Source organism: Ambystoma mexicanum (assembly GCF_040938575.1).
Source record: "Ambystoma mexicanum isolate Mex_15411 chromosome 12 unlocalized genomic scaffold, UKY_AmexF1_1 Mex_chr12_unloc.2, whole genome shotgun sequence".
Classification (NCBI taxonomy): domain Eukaryota; kingdom Metazoa; phylum Chordata; class Amphibia; order Caudata; family Ambystomatidae; genus Ambystoma; species Ambystoma mexicanum.
Window position 1 is genome coordinate 4763439 of NW_027182323.1, and position 17748 is coordinate 4781186.

At 46.6% G+C, this 17748-nt stretch overlaps 1 non-coding gene across 1 annotated transcript; it reads left to right on the forward strand.

Annotated features, from left to right (window-relative positions):
- Window positions 1-16418: 16418 nt before the first annotated feature.
- On the forward strand, window positions 16419-16488 carry TRNAA-UGC (transfer RNA alanine (anticodon UGC)). Its single transcript has one exon. It is a non-coding gene; the product is annotated as a tRNA-Ala (tRNA).
- Window positions 16489-17748: the final 1260 nt, after the last annotated feature.

A 17748-nucleotide genomic window follows, 5' to 3' on the forward strand; every position in this document is an offset into this window, starting at 1 on the left:
CCTCATCCCACTCTCTAAGTCCCCCTATGCTTACCCTGATACCTTGTTCAAACTGTCAGAATCATTCTTGCAATCCTGCTCTTGATTTCTAGTGCTAGCGCCATCTTTTTAGTAATTTTGCCTTGTGTAAATCCTAAGCCCTTAGTCCTATTTCAAGTGATCAGACTGGTTCCGCCAGGGTTGGGCGCTGGGGTGATAGGGTTGAACTCGCGAATCAACCCTGGAGCTTACTGTGTCCCTCTTTGGTGGCCTAGCCTGAATACTCTATTGTAGAGTAAAACTGTTCTTGTCAAAACGGATTTCCTTTCCTTTTTCACTGCTTCATTTAAATTAAAACGCACCTTTCTAGAGCTTGCATAACTCGTCCAATTTACCAGCTAGAGACCTACTTTCACTTCCATATTGTACCTGTGATCTATAGCTATCCCCCAACCAAAGGAACTGCACTTCAAATCAGTGTACTTCACCAGTTTTTATTAAAATCCGTTTATGTAATTTCAGGCGGGAATTGAAAAGTTTGCAAAGTTTCCAACGTGTCATTTGGCTGAAATCTGTGTTAAACTTATCACTCATTTCCGAACTGTATACTTTTGGTAATCCATTCTTTGTGATTGTTAGTGTATTTGCATTGTGGCTTTAGTGAGGAATTATAATTGCTTCAAGGTTTTCACATACATTATTTAATTGTTCATTTCCGAGTGTCATTTTATAACATTGCAAGGGGTTTAGAATCTGTGTTTCTCTCTTAGTTGGGGAGGGAAGGTCAGATTTGAATTATGTTTCCTGTTTGTCATTCTTGATGACCTGCTGCTTCTTTATTTGTGGTTTGAGGGAACATTGCAGGGGGAAATTCTAACTTAAGTGCTATCTTACCTAAACCAAAAGTGCTCCTATTCTGCTGTGTATATGTTCCACTAGCAAGTTAAACCCAGTACATTGCACACATTCTCATTGTTAATATCACCTCACTGGTGATTGCTGCCCCATATTAAAAAGTGTATGATTTTTCTTGCAATTTTCAAATAAATAAATAAATATTGTATTTTACCAACCAGCCTGGTTCATGGTCCATTGTGACCCGTGGTATTTGAAAAGCGGGGTGTGATATGAGTGTTGTACCATCTCAATATTGAATCTAATATAAAACGCTAAGCTTTTCAGTTGTGTGCTGCATATTAGGCCGAGACCAAGGTGTGTGTCGCTTGATTGAAATCTTTAACAGGACGAAGTGTTACTTTTGAACTCCTACAACATTACACTAACCCGAAGTCCTGTGCTTAATCCGGCATCCTTACTCCCAACTCCAGAAGCCTAGAGAGCCATGATTTTGAACCGCATGATTGTGTAACTACTACTGATTTTCTGTTCACACCATGCTAACTTTAATTGTTTTGTGGATGGTTCTTGTTATATAGATAAAAATGATTAAATGGTGGGATGTCATGGAGAGTGGAAAATTACTAAATGACATCACAGTTAAGGTAGAAGAGTTGGTCACACTGACACATGCTTGAAGATTAGCAGAGTAATAAACAGTTAATGTATATATATATATATATATATACAGACTCACAATATGTTGATTTTGGTCAGTTGTAGAAGCGATTTGGCTTCCTGACATCATCTGGTGCACCCACGATGAGCCATTTCTATGTAGAAGCCTTGTTCGAGACAATCCTGTTACCAAAGGAAGTAGCCATAATCATGTGTGCTGCACACCAACTTTTGGAAATTGAAGTTGTATGCAGGAGTGATTTTGTAGATTCAACTGCTACATTTGCCGCCATTTCCAACTCTCAGGCTCAGTATGTGTTAAGACTAAGGGCTATGAGATTTGCCATCCTTTTGAACACTTGAGGAGTTCAAGAGACTGCTCCTTCTATATCATATTAAATGTTGATTTGTATTTGTACAATTTAAAGGAAAGGTTGTTGGATATTTAACAATCGGTTTTTTATCACAATACATGGGATATTTTATGAAAATATGTTTTATAAATAATTAAATGATTGTGAAAAGTTCTTGGAAATGAACACAATAAAAACAAAGGGAAAAAAAGAAAAAAGATTTTTGGATACGAACGGGGTGTTGACTGATTGAAGACTCCTTATGGTGACACGAACATGGACACCTTGTTGCCCTAAATGTATTTTTGTCCCACTTGACTTGAATATATCATTGGCTTGCACACGTGGGGAAAGGAGGTATGATTTCACGATTAAACTAGAATTGCTTTACCCCTGAATTTCCAGCTACAGCCCAGGATTTTAGCAAGCAATCTATCGTCTGTCTAGTGGGTAACACTGGGATGGCAGTGTGCACTACACAGAAAGCACACCCACCATCATATGATGCCTTTGTCAACCTCAGGTGGACTTTGTTCAGGTAGCTAAATGTTATAATCTACAACATGTGTTGGTAGTTTTAGACATGTTCTCTGGTTGGTTGGAATCGTACACATGCAGGAGGGCAGACACCATCCAGTAGCAATGGCATTGCTGAAGGAATTTATATCCAGGTTTGGGATACCAGTCGGAATGAACAGTACACATTTTATTAATCAACTCACAAAAGAGCTGTATGTGGCATTAAGCATACTGCAATATATCCATCCCCTGTCCACATCACCCTCAATTAGCAGGGACAGTGGAGCGGCACAACAGAGCCATACAGAATCGACTTTCTAAAAGTCTGTACTGTGATGAGCCTTAAGTGGCCAGAAGCATTCACACTGGTGTTGCTCAGCATTAGAAGTACTTCAAATAGAAAAACAGGGCTGAGCCCCCATGAGATTATCTATGGGCAGCCAGTGCGTTTACCCTTCTTGCCTTCTGTGAAGAATGCACATGCCTGTATCCACCTGTCTGATGATGTTCTTTTTTTATTACTACAGATGTTTGATCTCCACTATCAGACCAGTCTGTATGCAGGTGAAAAAAGCACTGCCAAACAAGCCAGAAGAAGGCTGCTACTATCTTCAGGCTGGGGATTGTGTCTTACTTCATTACTTCCAGCTGAAATCTGCATTTGTTCCAAGATGGAGGTTGGAGGTGCCCCTTTCGGGTATTATTGACTACTGGGTTTGCTGTGAAGGCTAGGGAACTGCTCAGCTGGGTGCACATCTCTCACTGTAAGAGACGCATGTACCCTGAAAATGAGCCCTGAAAATGTGTGGGTCCAGGCAGTGCTGGGACTTTGATGTATATCGATTGCCCTACATGACTTTCTCCTCTCAAAGGAATATAAGCCAGCATCAGCCAGACATGGGCCTGGCAGAAGTGTGAATCTTTCATGGATGACTAATATTTCAGAAATGTAGTCCATACCATTCTATTAGAAAATATATGTTATAAACAAGCATGGAGAAATCTGTGGGTTGGCTGGTGACTGGAACTGTGGAATACTAAGTGTCAACCAGGCTAAATCCATACCCTTGTGAGGCCCTCCCTAAATTGATCGTAGACACTGGCCATTTGAAAGCATTGGTGGCGGAACAGCAACTAGAGACCCCAGCATTCTCAGAGGACCAGAAGTTAGTGTGCTCCTGTCCCATGTGCCCCAGATGAAGAAAGTCTTTGCTGAAATCTTGACATTTACCTAATTTGCCTTGTACCTTTTCTTCTACAATGTATTATGTAGATGGTGGATGGATATGGATAAACACTTGTCAATAACACAAAAACATGATCTATGTGTGGAATGTGACAGTACAGCAATCAAGTAATCATATAACCTACAAAAGAGTTAATCTCCCACAGGGAGTGCACATTGTGGCAACAGTAGGAATATGTGATGTAAACAGGAAAGAATTCGAAAAAGGTTAGTGCAGTGAAACCGTTTTTTTTTCTCAACATTATGTTCACTGATACCGATAACCTATATGAATTCAATGAATGTGACAATAACTAACATTGTATGTACTAATAAATCCCACCTATTTTGTCAACTTTTGAGTGGTAAGAAAAATCACACATGTTCTACTATCCAACCAGTGATTTCACAAACAAATAATGTCTCTGAGTTTCGGAACGTCGCTAAGATAACTGCACAGTCTATCTGGAATGATATAGTTAGTCCGATAGATAGATAGGTTGGGGAATAGATATTTTATCATGAATGCATCATTGGGTACTATTATGTTCACCAACCCTGTGTACGCATTTCAGGTAACTTCTCGGTTTCCAAATTGCTCAACGGGAGAAGCTATTCTTACAGAGAAACAACAGGAAGTAGTGTTGTCTATGGGTGACAAGAGAAGACGTTGTACAGTGCGGGAAAGAGCAATACAGCCCTTGTACAATTGAGTGTGTCCATGTGCCAGCCCCATAATGACTGCTTTGTTCATTTAGAGAGAACAACATAACTTATTACTGGGGCATAGTTCACAAACACTGATGCCAATATTGGGGAGCTCCATATGATTTCTGCCCTCAGCTGTGCAACATGCAAAGTTCTGACTGAGCTTATTCAGAACATCACAGCAAGGGTAGCAGCTTTGGAAAAGGACTTTGCTTGTGCTGGGGTGCAGGACTTCCTGAACATTCAACTCATAAGGAACCAATAAGGTGTACGTCGTGTCTGGCAATGGGAATTTGAAAATAATTCCTGGATCCCTGACGAACTGCGGTCATGGAGAAACCTTTGGAAGAATAGTAGCTGGAGATGTAAGTAGATGTGCACCTTTCCAACCAAGGGGCCATTTAATGGTGTATGGGCTCCGACAAGTCAGATCATAGTTGGAATTGTGAATGATATCATGTCCCACACTTGGATGGAATTGCGAATGGTAGCATGCGCCACACTTAGATGGAATGGTTAATGATAGCAGTTGCCTCATCTAGATAAAATTATGAGTGGTAGCATTATCGAACAATTAGTTGGAATTGTAAATTATAGCATGTGCCTCATCTAGATAGAATTATGATTGTAGCATATCCCTCACTTAATTGGAATTGTGAATGATATCATGTCTCACACTTATTATTGAACTTAGAAATGGTGCCTAATGTACGCCCCCTGTCCTGCTCTCGTGCTTGGTCGCAGGTACTGATAACCACCATATCACACTAATATGCTTACTCTCCCTTATACAACATCATTCAACTAAAACACAGCTGTACTATGACACATTCGGTCTAGCTGTTCTCATAATGACATGACCCCACAAACTCCACATCATCCTAATAAAACACCGCTAGCTGAGCACTTTACAGCTAGCTTAAGCGTCTCCTTATGCCTAATGCAGCCAGAACTCAGTCTGGGTGTCCACCCTCCAGACTGAACACATCCAACTGATTGCCTCAGCACCACACCTACCGCTAAGAAGCAGCTATCCTGCAACAACCACACCACCTGCACACATATCCGGTGCACCCACGCACCATACCACACTCTCTCTCGCTCTACTGACTGAACTGCGGTTCCCGAGGGTGTTCCAGCGCTTTGAGATCATACCAATGATACATAAGGCGCTATATAAATGCAAAAAACATAACATAACATACCAGGTCCTTGGGTGGAGTGCAATTGGGAATAGGTAGTTAATCATGATGCATGGAAGGTGCGACCTCTTGGAACCGTGGCTTAATATCTGACTGCTGCCCCAGGAACAACCTCTGACTTGTGGATATCATTAGACACACATTTGGTATTAAGGCCTCCAAAGCTGCAATGCCTTAGCAAGTTAGTAAGAGGCCAGGTTTTGTTAGTGGAGAAAGGGATGTGTTGGCAAGGATATGTAAAGGGAACTGCGCTTCAAGGTGCAATTCTGTTTCAGCCAAACAATAGTTGTTTAGAGATGGCATCATTGCCAGCTGTAGGTGCCCACGTTTTGCTTCAAACCAATATGAGGAAGCATGTTGTGTTTTCGCCAGCAGAAAGAAACCAGATGGTAAGATTGAATTTTGTCTTCGAGCAGAATTTAACCAGTTTCATTCTTCAGAGATTTGAGAATTTGTTAGAATTGCTGCTGCAGGTTGAGAAAATAAATGAGGTCCAGAAAGAGAGACACTTATTGGAGGTGATTTTATGATAAAGCAAAGCAGGCATTTCAAATAGCACACCGGATCGCCACCTCTTGCAACACTCTGATGTGATATGTCATCTCAATGAAAGTGTTAAAGAGAAACATTCAGTTACCACTGCCTTGAGTGTGCTAATATTCTTTGTTTCTTTAGCAAGTTTGCAGATAGGTTGTTTGAAATACAGAAATAAAGGAAACAGCACACATATTACTGCCTCCAGACACAGAAAGATATTGAATAAGCACATATATTACTCAACTATAGCATTTAATTATGTTTTCGATGAGCCGAATGAATTAGAAAAAGACATGATGCCCTGATGAACATTGAAATTTAGATTTTAATTTAGAGGAGCATGAAAGGCCTGTCTTCCTTGGGCCCATTCCTCTAAATCTATTACGATGTAAAAGGGTGCCAGACCAGTATTAAAACTGATACAAAGAGGTCTGGGAGCCCTTCTTCTGAGAACAAACACAGTCAAATAGCCTGTTCTCTTGGAAGGTGCCCACTTGGGAGGGTCTAAAACCACGTTTTAGCTCACTGTACCTTTCACAGAGGAGGAATATCCATTTGCATATCAGTCTGGTCCCACCCACTTGGGCAGTCCAGCACCAAAATGCAAGGCAATTCTCCTCTGAACAAGAGTGTCAACAGCAACCCCAGATACATCTTTTGGCCTAGTCAGGCTCATCAGTGATGCGATGCTGTGCCTCTATAAGCACAGTGAGCAAAGGGTCACATCTGTGCTTTGCCTGCTCCCGCTGAGGGAGAAAGTGCCCAGCTCTGCGATAGGAGCTCCAAACCAGAACACGCATGAAGCAGCATCCGATGCAAAAGTAAAAGGCAGAAGAGGCGGCATCCGCCGCCGGTCAGAAGAAATGTGCCCCAAGAAGAGAGTAGATGCTAAGGGACCTCTGCCGCCTTACAGAGGGAGAGCGCGATGCTGCAGCGTGGGTGGCGCTACCGCAATCAATAAATAAATCTCCTGCCGGAAAGTGGGAGGAAGTAAGGTGCACACCAGTCTTCAAGAGGTCAGATGTTTCTGTACGGTTTTCGCACTATTCTTTTGCAAAGGACCAGGTGTCTCCTGGAACAGCTACAACGAAGCAGGGCCTCAAGAATCGGTTGGATGATTATACTTGTGATGAGACAAAAGAGCTGAAAAGCAAGGGTTCAGTGGGTACTATGTAACAGTTTTTAATCTAGAGATCATGCTAGACTCAACAGGGACACATTCCATGGAGCATCGATAAGTGGAGGAGTACCTCAGAAGAGCAATAGAGGCACATAAATCCGCGGATTAATAGCTCATAACTCCACCACTAGTGCAGAGCTACCAAAGCCCAATGATAGAAGAAAGTGAAATTAGAGTGTGTATGTGGTTGTGCAAAGTGCAGACACTAGCCACAGTCTACGCATTTGTACATGCGTACATACATGCATGTGTCTGCTTCCACAGCAAGTGTACTGCAATGAGATCTAGTCGCTCAGAGGCTGTGATGGGCCACTATCCTTGATGTGGTTTGCCCTTATATGCCAGTATCCATACATAAGAACATAGTCCTGCTGACGTTGTCAGTAAAAATGCCATGCCACAATAAGAAAACATGTCACGACTGGCTGCACCCATATATGCCAGTATAGCGATATAGGAACGCTCATCATACTGGCTTTAATTTACCCTTGATGCCAGTAAAAATGCAATGCCATGTCAGAAAATAGCTTCAGGCAGGATGCAACCAAATTATCTAGTCTAGCCAAGTAATAACACTTACCATTCAGTATAAATCCCTTTTGTTTTCCAGTTCAGTCCACTTAATTTCCTCATGCATTCATCAATTATTTCCCCACTCTTGCCTTCTCATTCTGAATCCTGTCTCCCTGTACTGAAATCTTTTTTTCTCTGTATCCCTCTGTGCATCTTTATCACATCACAACTCAGATAACTTGGTTGGGGAGTGGGGCGCTGTAGCTCTCATAGAAGATGGCCGCCTGATTGTGAGCTCCGCTTCGTGAGGCGCCTTCCTGTTTGAATCCTCCTTTGGTGCCCTATTAAAACCTGGGCCAGCTACCCTATTCAATTCCTGCAGGACCCCGGCGTGTGCTGCTCGAACCCCGCGTCCTGAATCAACCCTATCGCGGAGATCCAGTGCTTTTAAATTGGGCCGGGAGCTGGCACCGTTCTGCCCCGCTCCTCTGCTCCAGAGTCATTTGGCTTGACTCTGAGGATCTGGGGCCTACTGCGGGGAGGGGCGCGGTGCGGCGTCGCCTTCTCCCCACTCCTCGAGGAACCGTTGCGGCCTGTGCGCAGACACCAGCCCCCTGACTGGACCCCAGGGGCAACCCCGAATGTAGAGCTGTTGCTCCGCTGCCTCTCCCAGGGCGGCGTGCTGCCTATCAGTGCCTCTTGTGGATCCGGAGAGGAGGCTTCCTGATCTGGGACCGGATTGCGGGACGCTCCCGCTCCTGGCTACTGCGGTGAGTCCCTTCAGGTCCCACCAGACACTCTGCCCATCCGCACTGTAGTGCTACCGGCGCTGGCACGCGTCGCCTCCCTCCCTGGACTCACGACCAGCACCTGGACCTTCTGTGCCGACACCCACTGTGGCTGTCGTCACGCTCCGCTGCCCTGCTACCCTGCCAGACGCACAGGGCCCCCGCTCCTAACGCGACCTGGTGGGCCCTGTCGGGGGGGACACGGACTCCTCGGGCGCCGGCATCTATTAACCCGTGCACCACTTAGGTGTTGGCACACGCTGCCCGCTGCTGGCCCTTGGATTTGGGCCTCTTCTCCTGGTGTGGATCCTACTGCTCTCCACCGTAGCGCCTGCATGGGGTTTTCGCCGTGGTGATACACCTCCCACTCATTGCGCCACATACATCAGCTGGGACACCTGGCCCCTGGGCCACACAGACCGTGGTTAGTGGTGCACCAGGCTGGTCCCTCCTACCGCGGCACGCGGTGACTGGACCCTCTGCTTTACTTGGATATCCTGGGATCGAAGACCCCTGCAGTGACTGTCTCCTCGCTGCCTGGCCGTGGACGTCCTGCTAACCCCTCTGTGGTCCACCACTGCCTTGCTGGGAGCCTTGGCGGACCTCTCCTCCGACACAGGAAGTGGACTCCCCAGTTTGCTCAATCACATCAGTGCCCATAGCTGCTCCTACTTCCACCCCTGTCACGGCACACTGATCTCCGGTTCTTGGCCTTCACCCGTGATCTTCGGGGCGGTCAACACCAGGGGATCCACTCACTGACCACTCAGTGCCCTCATACCACTGCCGGCCTGGGAGATCCCCCCCGGTCCTGGGAACTGGCGGGCAGTGGTGACCAGAGACTCCACATCCTATTACAGCGCTACTTTCCACTTCAACCCTGTGGTCCTCAGGGCACCCGAACGCTCTGAATAGCCTGTTCGACCATCCTCTGTATCCTGCCCTCTGCCTCCCGACCTGCCTCGACACTCCTGCCACCCGCCCAGGCCTTCGGGCCCACCCTCCACCTGGCGACATGACCAAGGGAGCTGGAAAGAAGCAATGCTCGATTAACATGTTCACAAAAACCCCGTTGGGGCGGTGGGGGAGGTGTCCGGGTAGGAACCATCTAACCCCTCAACCTCGGACCCGGCAGATGCTCAAAAAATGATGGAATACATCCGGGAGGGGTTCACCACGCTCCACAGAAAGCTTGACGACATGAATGGCACTATATCCTCTATCAAGGCTCATATGGAGAGGACCGGCGGCCGGGTTGCCGAGATCGAGACACGAGTGAGTACCACCAAGGATAACTTGAGCTCTCTCAGGACGGAGGTCTTCACACTTTCTGGCCGTGTCGCCGAGGTTGCGAAAAAGAACGAGGACCTCGAATCACGCTCGAGACGTAACAACCTCCGCATTATCGGAGTACCCGAAGATGGCATAAAGGAACCCATGTAGGATTACGTAGAGTGCACTCTACTAAAATTGTTACACTCTCCAAAACTCTCCCCACAGTTCGCGATCGAGAGAGACCACCGTGCCCTCACTGCAAAGCCCAGACCAGATGCACCACCACGACCCATTATAGGTAGAGTTCTAAACTTCCGTGACGCCCTGCTCAGGGCGGCTAGAGCCAAGGGTGAACTCATTCTGGGTGCTGCCAGGATCCATCTATATCCTGATTTCTCGGTGGCAGTCCAACGTGAACGCAAAACCTTCCTGGCCGTAAAGAGGAGGCTTCGAGACCTGCAGGTCAAATACTCCATGTTATACCCCGCTAAATTGAGAATTGAACATTTCAACCAGGTCTACTTCTTCACAATCCCTGAGGAGGCCTCCAGATTTATCAATGAACATTTCCCCGGCTGACCCCCTTTTGAAACACACATTGTCAATGTTATGTTTATTGGCTGATTGTTCATGATTTGGGACTCCGACTTGGTACAGAAATGTCTAGCCGGTGGATGAGCGTGAGAAGGGGCTGTCTTCCGCCTGCTCGAGTTTTTTGGTCTATGACATGTATGTTCTGGTCCTTAGGGCTGGCCTTATAATCCCATGGGAGACTCTCGTAGTTATCACTGAACACCTCTCTGGTTCAATTCCTCTCCACAGCGCTCATCCACTGTTGCTAGTTTACTCTATTAGTTGCTGTTAAATTCAGTCACCTTCCTGGTCTAGTTGATTGATTATGGGGCTACTTCCCCCATACGTGAGCAAATTGTTTCTATATTTTGCGATCGTGCCCTTTCCACCCAGGTGGAGTCCTACCCGGGTTGCACAAGATGTCATCACTAGGCACCATGCTTATCCTTAAATTGCCTTCCGGTCCGGAGCACCGCCGCTAGGCCAGCTCACAGGCCCCCCGGCCTTGATGCCATTGGTTTGGATTTGGTTGTTTGGGCATGGGGTTATCATTCCTCTGTTTGGGGGCGGGACGTGGGAGGCGGTGGGCGTTTTTGGGTTTTATGTTAAAAAAGCTTGGTATTCACAGGGGAGGTAGAGTATGGGGCAATATTGTTCTGTTACTATTGCAAGGCTGATCAAATGGTGCACCGATCATGGGAAGCACCACCCCGTTAACCCATCACTTCTAATGACCGCCTCTGGACTGTCAACTGAGGATAACTTGACATTCATGAGTTGGAATGTGCGGGGGCTGGGAAACTATAAGAAGATGAGACAACTACAGCTTCAGGCCAAACGCCCTGGGGTCAAAATCCTGTTTTTACAAGAAACGCACGCCTGCACTGAGTATTCTGAAAGATTTGCCAAAATGTGGGGCCCTCAGAGGTACTTTACTAATTATTCTACCCAAAGCCGGGGAGTTATGACTCTAATTCACAGGAGCCTTAAGTTTAACCCCATATCTACACAGATCGACCCCCTGGGCAGATATGTGTTAGTCCATGGTAGTCTGCAGAATAAGGAGGTGGTCCTATTAAACATCTATGGTCCCAATATCGACGACCCGGAGTTCTATTCACATCTCACGTCTCTCCTTGACAGCTTCCCGCTAGTAATAATCCTCTGGGGAGGTGATTTTAATACGATATTTGACCTAGACCTTGACAGATCCGGCTCCAGACCTCGCCAACTTTCCAAAGCAGCCTACACTACACTGTCATCTCTCCCCAGTCTTTCCCTGGTGGACGCATGGAGGCTTCTCTATCCCGACTCCCGCTCCTACTCCTTCTACTCTTCAGTGCATGACTCCTATTCCCGAATCGATAGATGGCTAGTGTGTGACATACTTATAAGGAACATATCTCACCTATCGATCCTTCCCAGAACCCTCTCTGATCATTCACCGGTGACCATTACCCTTTGTTGGGACCCGGATCGTGACCGGAGCAGACACTGGATAATGAAACCTCACTCTCTCCTCGACCCCGTCTTCAGCTCAGAGCTGGAGACCGCCATTGAGGAGTTCTTCGAAATTAACGCCAACACGGTGTCCTCACAGGCCACCCTCTGGGAATCTTTCAAAGCTTATATAAGAGGTATTGCCCTGTCTAAGGAGAACGGCATCCGTAAAACAATTCACAGAAATATTGCTGAAAGCAAAGCCATGCTGTCCGCACTGGAAGCTCAATGCTCGCTACACCAAACTCCGGAACTCCTGGCATCAATCGGTACGGAACTTGACACATTCTGTTTTCTTGCGGACCGTGAACTGAGGTTCCTGGACAGCCCGGGACTTGCGAGGAAATACGGCGAGGGTGAACGCCCAGGCCGTCTTCTGGCCAGGCTTCTCCACCGAGAATTTGGTGCCCCTCCCATCCCTGGAGTGGAGAGACCCGATGGTACCCTAGCCACGTCCCTGCAAGATATTAACTCTGAATTCCTCTCCTTCTACGAATCCCTATATGCCAATGCAGACAATGTCCCGACAGCAGAGATTGAGTCTTACCTAGATAAGCTTCCCCTCTCGATCCTCTCCCCTGAGACCATTGGCTGTCTCGAGAATCCATTCACCCCCGGGGAATTCTTGGATGCCATAGACTCACTCTCATCAGGGAAATCCCCAGGCTCAGATGGTATTCCTGTTGAATTCTATAAACACTTCAAATCACTCCTACTCCCTCGCCTAATGGCCCTCTGGGAGGAATCAGTGGAGGTAGGTCTGTTTCCCCCTTCGCTCTGTGAAGCCACAATAACCGTTTTTCTGAAGCCCGGTAAACTCCCCACTCAATGCTGCTCTTATCGTTCACTCTTGCTTATCAACGGGGACGCCAAATTACTAGCCCTACGCCTTGCCCCCTACATGCCGCATATCATTCACCCCGATCAAGTGGGATTTATTCCGGGACGCTCCACCTCTCTGAACCTGAGGCGCCTCTTCAACATTATAAGGAGGGTTAACCCAAATGTCCACGCAGTTGCAGTGGCACTCGATATGCAAAAAGCCTTCGACTCGTGGGAGTATCTCTGGCGGGTTCTTAAAAAATGCAAATTCTGCCCCGCTTCCTTTCCTGGGTCGGGCTGCTGTACTCCAACCCAGTGGCCAGGGTTCGTACTGAAGACCGATGTTCCCCCCTTTTCCAAATAGCTAGGGGCACTAGGCAGGGCTGTCCCTTCTCTCCTCTGGTCTTTGCCATAGCGATGGAACCTTTCGCGGACATGCTGTGCCAATCCCATGCACACAGAGGCCTACGTACTGCTGGCCACTCGGACATAGTATCCCTGTATGCTGATGATGTCCTTCTCTTCATCCGTTCCCCCGATACCAATTTGGCTCCGATATTGGAAGATATCCTTTTTGGACGAGTTTCCGGCCTCAAAGTAAATTGCTCTAAATCTACCCTTTTCCCACTCACTGCCTGCACACACCCCCCTCCTGATACCCAGGGATTCACATGGGCCCAGTCAAGCTTTACTTACCTGGGCATAGTAGTGTCTCGCCGATTCGAACAGGTTTTTGAAGAGAACTACCAAAAATACCTCACTAGCCTTACGACAAAAGTCGCTGGAGTAGGCTCCCGATCTCACTTGCCGGCAGGATAGGGATACTAAAAATGGTAGTATTACCCCAGCTTCTGTACAGGTTCGCCAATATCCCCCAGTGGCCGAGCGGTGGGTTCTTCCGGGTGCTGACTCGTACCCTTAATACCTTTCTTTGGCACTCAGACGTGGTCCGGCTTAAACTCAAGACCTTGACCACCCCGATGGAGGTTGGCGGCTTCGGTGCTCCTGACTTCCTTAAGTACTGGCTGGTGTCCCAACTCCAATACACTTCACACTTGTTTAAAACATTGGACCCCCCACCTCATGTCAGACTCGAAAAGCTATCGATCAGCGATCGTGATATTCGCTCCCTGGTTATCACGCCCATGCCGAGGGTTTTAGACTCACTTGACCCGGCGGCCTGCACTTCTCTGGCCCTATCTAAAACATGGTAATTACTAGGCATCGCCCACCCCTTTCATGGTAACTTTCCACTTTGGAACTTCCTCCCGGAGGTCCCACACGTACCTCCCGTCATCGTTCGCCAGATCTTCCACTGTCCTTGAAGCGGAGACCATCCGCTTGGCTTCAGTAGTCATCCCTCCGGAAAATCCTTAAACACAAATACCCCAGTTTCCCAGTGCTGCCACCTGATGAACCTGCAGTTACGGAGCTTTCCTCTCCCACCCCCATGAGGGGCAAAGTTTCCAGATTCTACACCCTGGTACAGGCTAGATCGGCCCCTACATTTACCAAATGAAGACATACTTGGGAGGATGACCCTGGTCTCGAAATCACAGATGAACGATGGGCCCGAATGTGTGCATGTATTCATGGGGTATCCTTTAACTCCCTCTTTAAATTGATCCAATTCAAGGTGCTTCACAGATACCACTACACCCCGAGCAGACTACACCACATTTCAAATGACTTGTCCCCAAGGTGCCCCAGGTGTGGCTGCGACAACGCTGGCTATATCCACATTATTTGGTCCTGCCCCCATCTCACTCAATTTTGGAGCGCAGTATGTGCTACTATGTAAGTTATCCCCGATCACCCTATTACCCTATCCCCAATGAGTTGTCTTTTCCATGACTTTTCTGAGCTCTGCTGAGATTCCAAAAAACTGGCTGGCCTTTGCATGCTAATTGCTGTACGGTCTATTTTACTCTGCTGGCTTCGGCCTACCACACCCACCCATGCACAGTGGCTCAGGGCGGTCACATGGGCCTCGGACACCGAAGAATCCTGGGCTATACAACAGCCAACCCACTCAAGACCCAGAGATGTTTGGTCAAGGTTTCGTTCATACATGGCTCCCATTGATTCTGCCTCGGACTCTACATCTCCAGTCCTCTCCCCCTGCTATTCCCGCAGAACCCCCGGAATTGTTCACTCACTGCCCCCACACCCACCTTGGATGTCTGCCACATGTGCACAAACTTTTTTTGAATTTGCTTTATATGTTTGTATGTTTGCATTGCTCTGATTATACTTGTCCTGTATGTAACTCACCTGTTCCTGTGCTGCCAAGCTAAATAAATAAAAGTTAAAAAAAAAAAAAAAGATAACTTGGTGGATGGGACAGAGAGGAAGAGGATGTGGGCAGCGGCAGACCCTGGACGGGCCTGCCACTTCCCCCCACTCACCTAAGGGCTCAACGGTTGCTCAGCCTGCTGACCAATTATTTTCCTGCAAAAGTCTAATAAACAATATCCCTTTTTCTATACTGTGTCAAGGAAACAGACACAGAAATGTGGCATGGCCCTTTCAGCCTTGGACTTAAAAACAGCTGTGCGCCAGCACTGAGAGGCAGACACTGTTGCCACCTAGATCCTTTATTACTTTGGGCTATTAGGTGGCACCCACCTGTATGCTGAAACTATTGCATTAGAGTCCAGATCGGGAAAAAAGGCATCTGAGGAGGGAACCAAAGCTTGTAAGTGTTGTTTGGTTATTTGCCCACCCATTGACTGCCATGGCCATGTGGCCATTCCCACCCAGTCCTGCCACTCCCCACCCAAAACACCTAATAATGGGAACTCTTTGAGTTAACTTTAATCAAGACTTACCATCTAGGTTTGCACTCGAAATGTCTGCCAGTGTTTTTTCAAAGCAGTCTTCTGAGGGCTAACGAATTGCCGGTGTAAAGTGCCACCGGTGTAATAAAAATGTCGTAACCAAGTCTACATTCACAAGCACTATGAGTGTCCTTCACTGAAGTCTTGATAAAAACATGCATTGACAAAGCCTACTGTTTTGGCTTGTGTTTTAAGATTTAAGTATTAGACGTTTGCCGGCACTATTATTAGATACCGAGGTACACACACCATTTTGCTGCTGGTACCATCAGTGGCCAGTTAATACCACTAGGGTGGTGCCTGGCAAGTGCCTTTCCCAGGCCTAGATAAACGTCCAAACTGTTGGCATTGCCAATGCTTGTTTAAAAGCAGCAGCACATGGTGCCAAGCAGTCACGTGGTGGTGCTTTGCTATTGGATCGGCCCTCTGTGGCACAACACCTGTGACACATATTCCTGCTAGTGAACCCAGCTGTAATCCCTGAAAATCGATATTCTGCGGACAGAGATAAAACAGAAGAAAGATTGTGGGAAATTCGCTCTATACCAGGTGAAGAGAATGTGGTGGCAAACGAAAGCCTGACACATTCCTTCTGATTTCTGTGGCGAGGCGAAAGAGGAAACATCCCAAAGTAGAACAGAGATAGAGAATGAAAACAGTTCCCACATACAAACAACTCCGTGCCGACTCTAACATTAGTGGAACGTTATCGTAAAGGGATGTAGCACAGCGACCAGCAGTCCCTATAGCAGAAACAATCTCGGTCCTGCATCGAATATCACTTTCGATTTCACTGTCGAACCTTTTTTACAAACTAGATTTCATGTGCAGAATTACTGGGCCGAGGGTCGGACGGCACAGGTATTACGGTGGTGTGTTTTATGTGAAAGGATGTAGCTCAGTGGTAGAGCGCATGCTTTGCATGTATGAGGCCCCGGGTTCAATCCCCGGCATCTCCAGGTGGATATTTTTTTTGGGGTACGCATGAAGGTCAACATTTAAAGGATATACTGTTACATCCTCTTTGGGTTTCTGGTAAAGAGGACTATAATTTTATGTCGCATCTCACTACATTGAACATATTCCGTCGCTCACGTTTCAAGACTATCCTTCTTGTGACTAGTTCACATTACCAGAATGGGGCCCTGTCTAGACAACAAACAGCCGGAGCTGCCTCAGCAATACCGCGAATGGGGTTCACAGTAAACAAAACCCCTGGAGAGATGGTGACTGACAAATCTAGATAGCATAGAACAAAGTGATCATGGGAAGCAGCAGCAGCAGGCAGGATTGGGCAGGCAAACATTCCACGTGACTTCTCTGAAGTGCCTGGAAGGAGTTCTTTAAAAGGGAAAAATAGAATTCAGTAAATGTTTTCTTTAAAAATAGCTGTAAATTATCATAACCTATTCGTGTATGTGTTTTTTAAAACTTTGTTTCAACGCTCTTAACATATACATAGTCAAAGTAAAACTGTGCACTTGATTCGCCGCCGTCTGCAAGCAGTAGTACATTCATTTCTGCATACGGCAATACATAACGCCTCACTGTGGCAGTGCACAAGGATCTTATAGCATAGCACAGGCATGTTTTATTGCATGTATGTATTGTGTTTTGTATGGCACAAACCTTGCTGGGGCATAACAGAACATTTTACATTCGGGGTGACGAGATGACTATTGCTCTGTAGGAGCACAGGGGTGAGTAGTGTCAAAAACACCTACTCAGCCCCAGACTGCTACTAAACCATCAATGAGCGCAGTCATAAAGGGGAAGCCGACACACCCGACAGGTATACCCCCTATGCCTCTTTTGGTAACTGTGGCAAAGGGCAGTCTAAATTCTTTCTGAGGCGTTTGAGCTGTTACATTTGCACACAACATCAATATTACGGTGGTACCAACATGAATAAATGCCCAACCAAGGTTCTACAAAAACAGGAACTTTAGGAAATACGTACAGTGCATACAACAAATTAAAAACAATAAAGACCCACCTCTCTAAAGGAAACAGAGAGAATACACACGATGGGAATAAAGGGGCATTCAGTGTGAAGACAGGGGTGCTGGCCAATGATTTTAGCCAATGATTTTAGCAGCACATTTCAATGTTCAAGGATATGTCTTTTAAATGGCTAAGAAAGGTGGCTTAAAAGTTACTGAGGTGCCGAGGCAGACAAGGGGGACAAAGATTCTTCAAATGCGCATGTCTATTGTGAT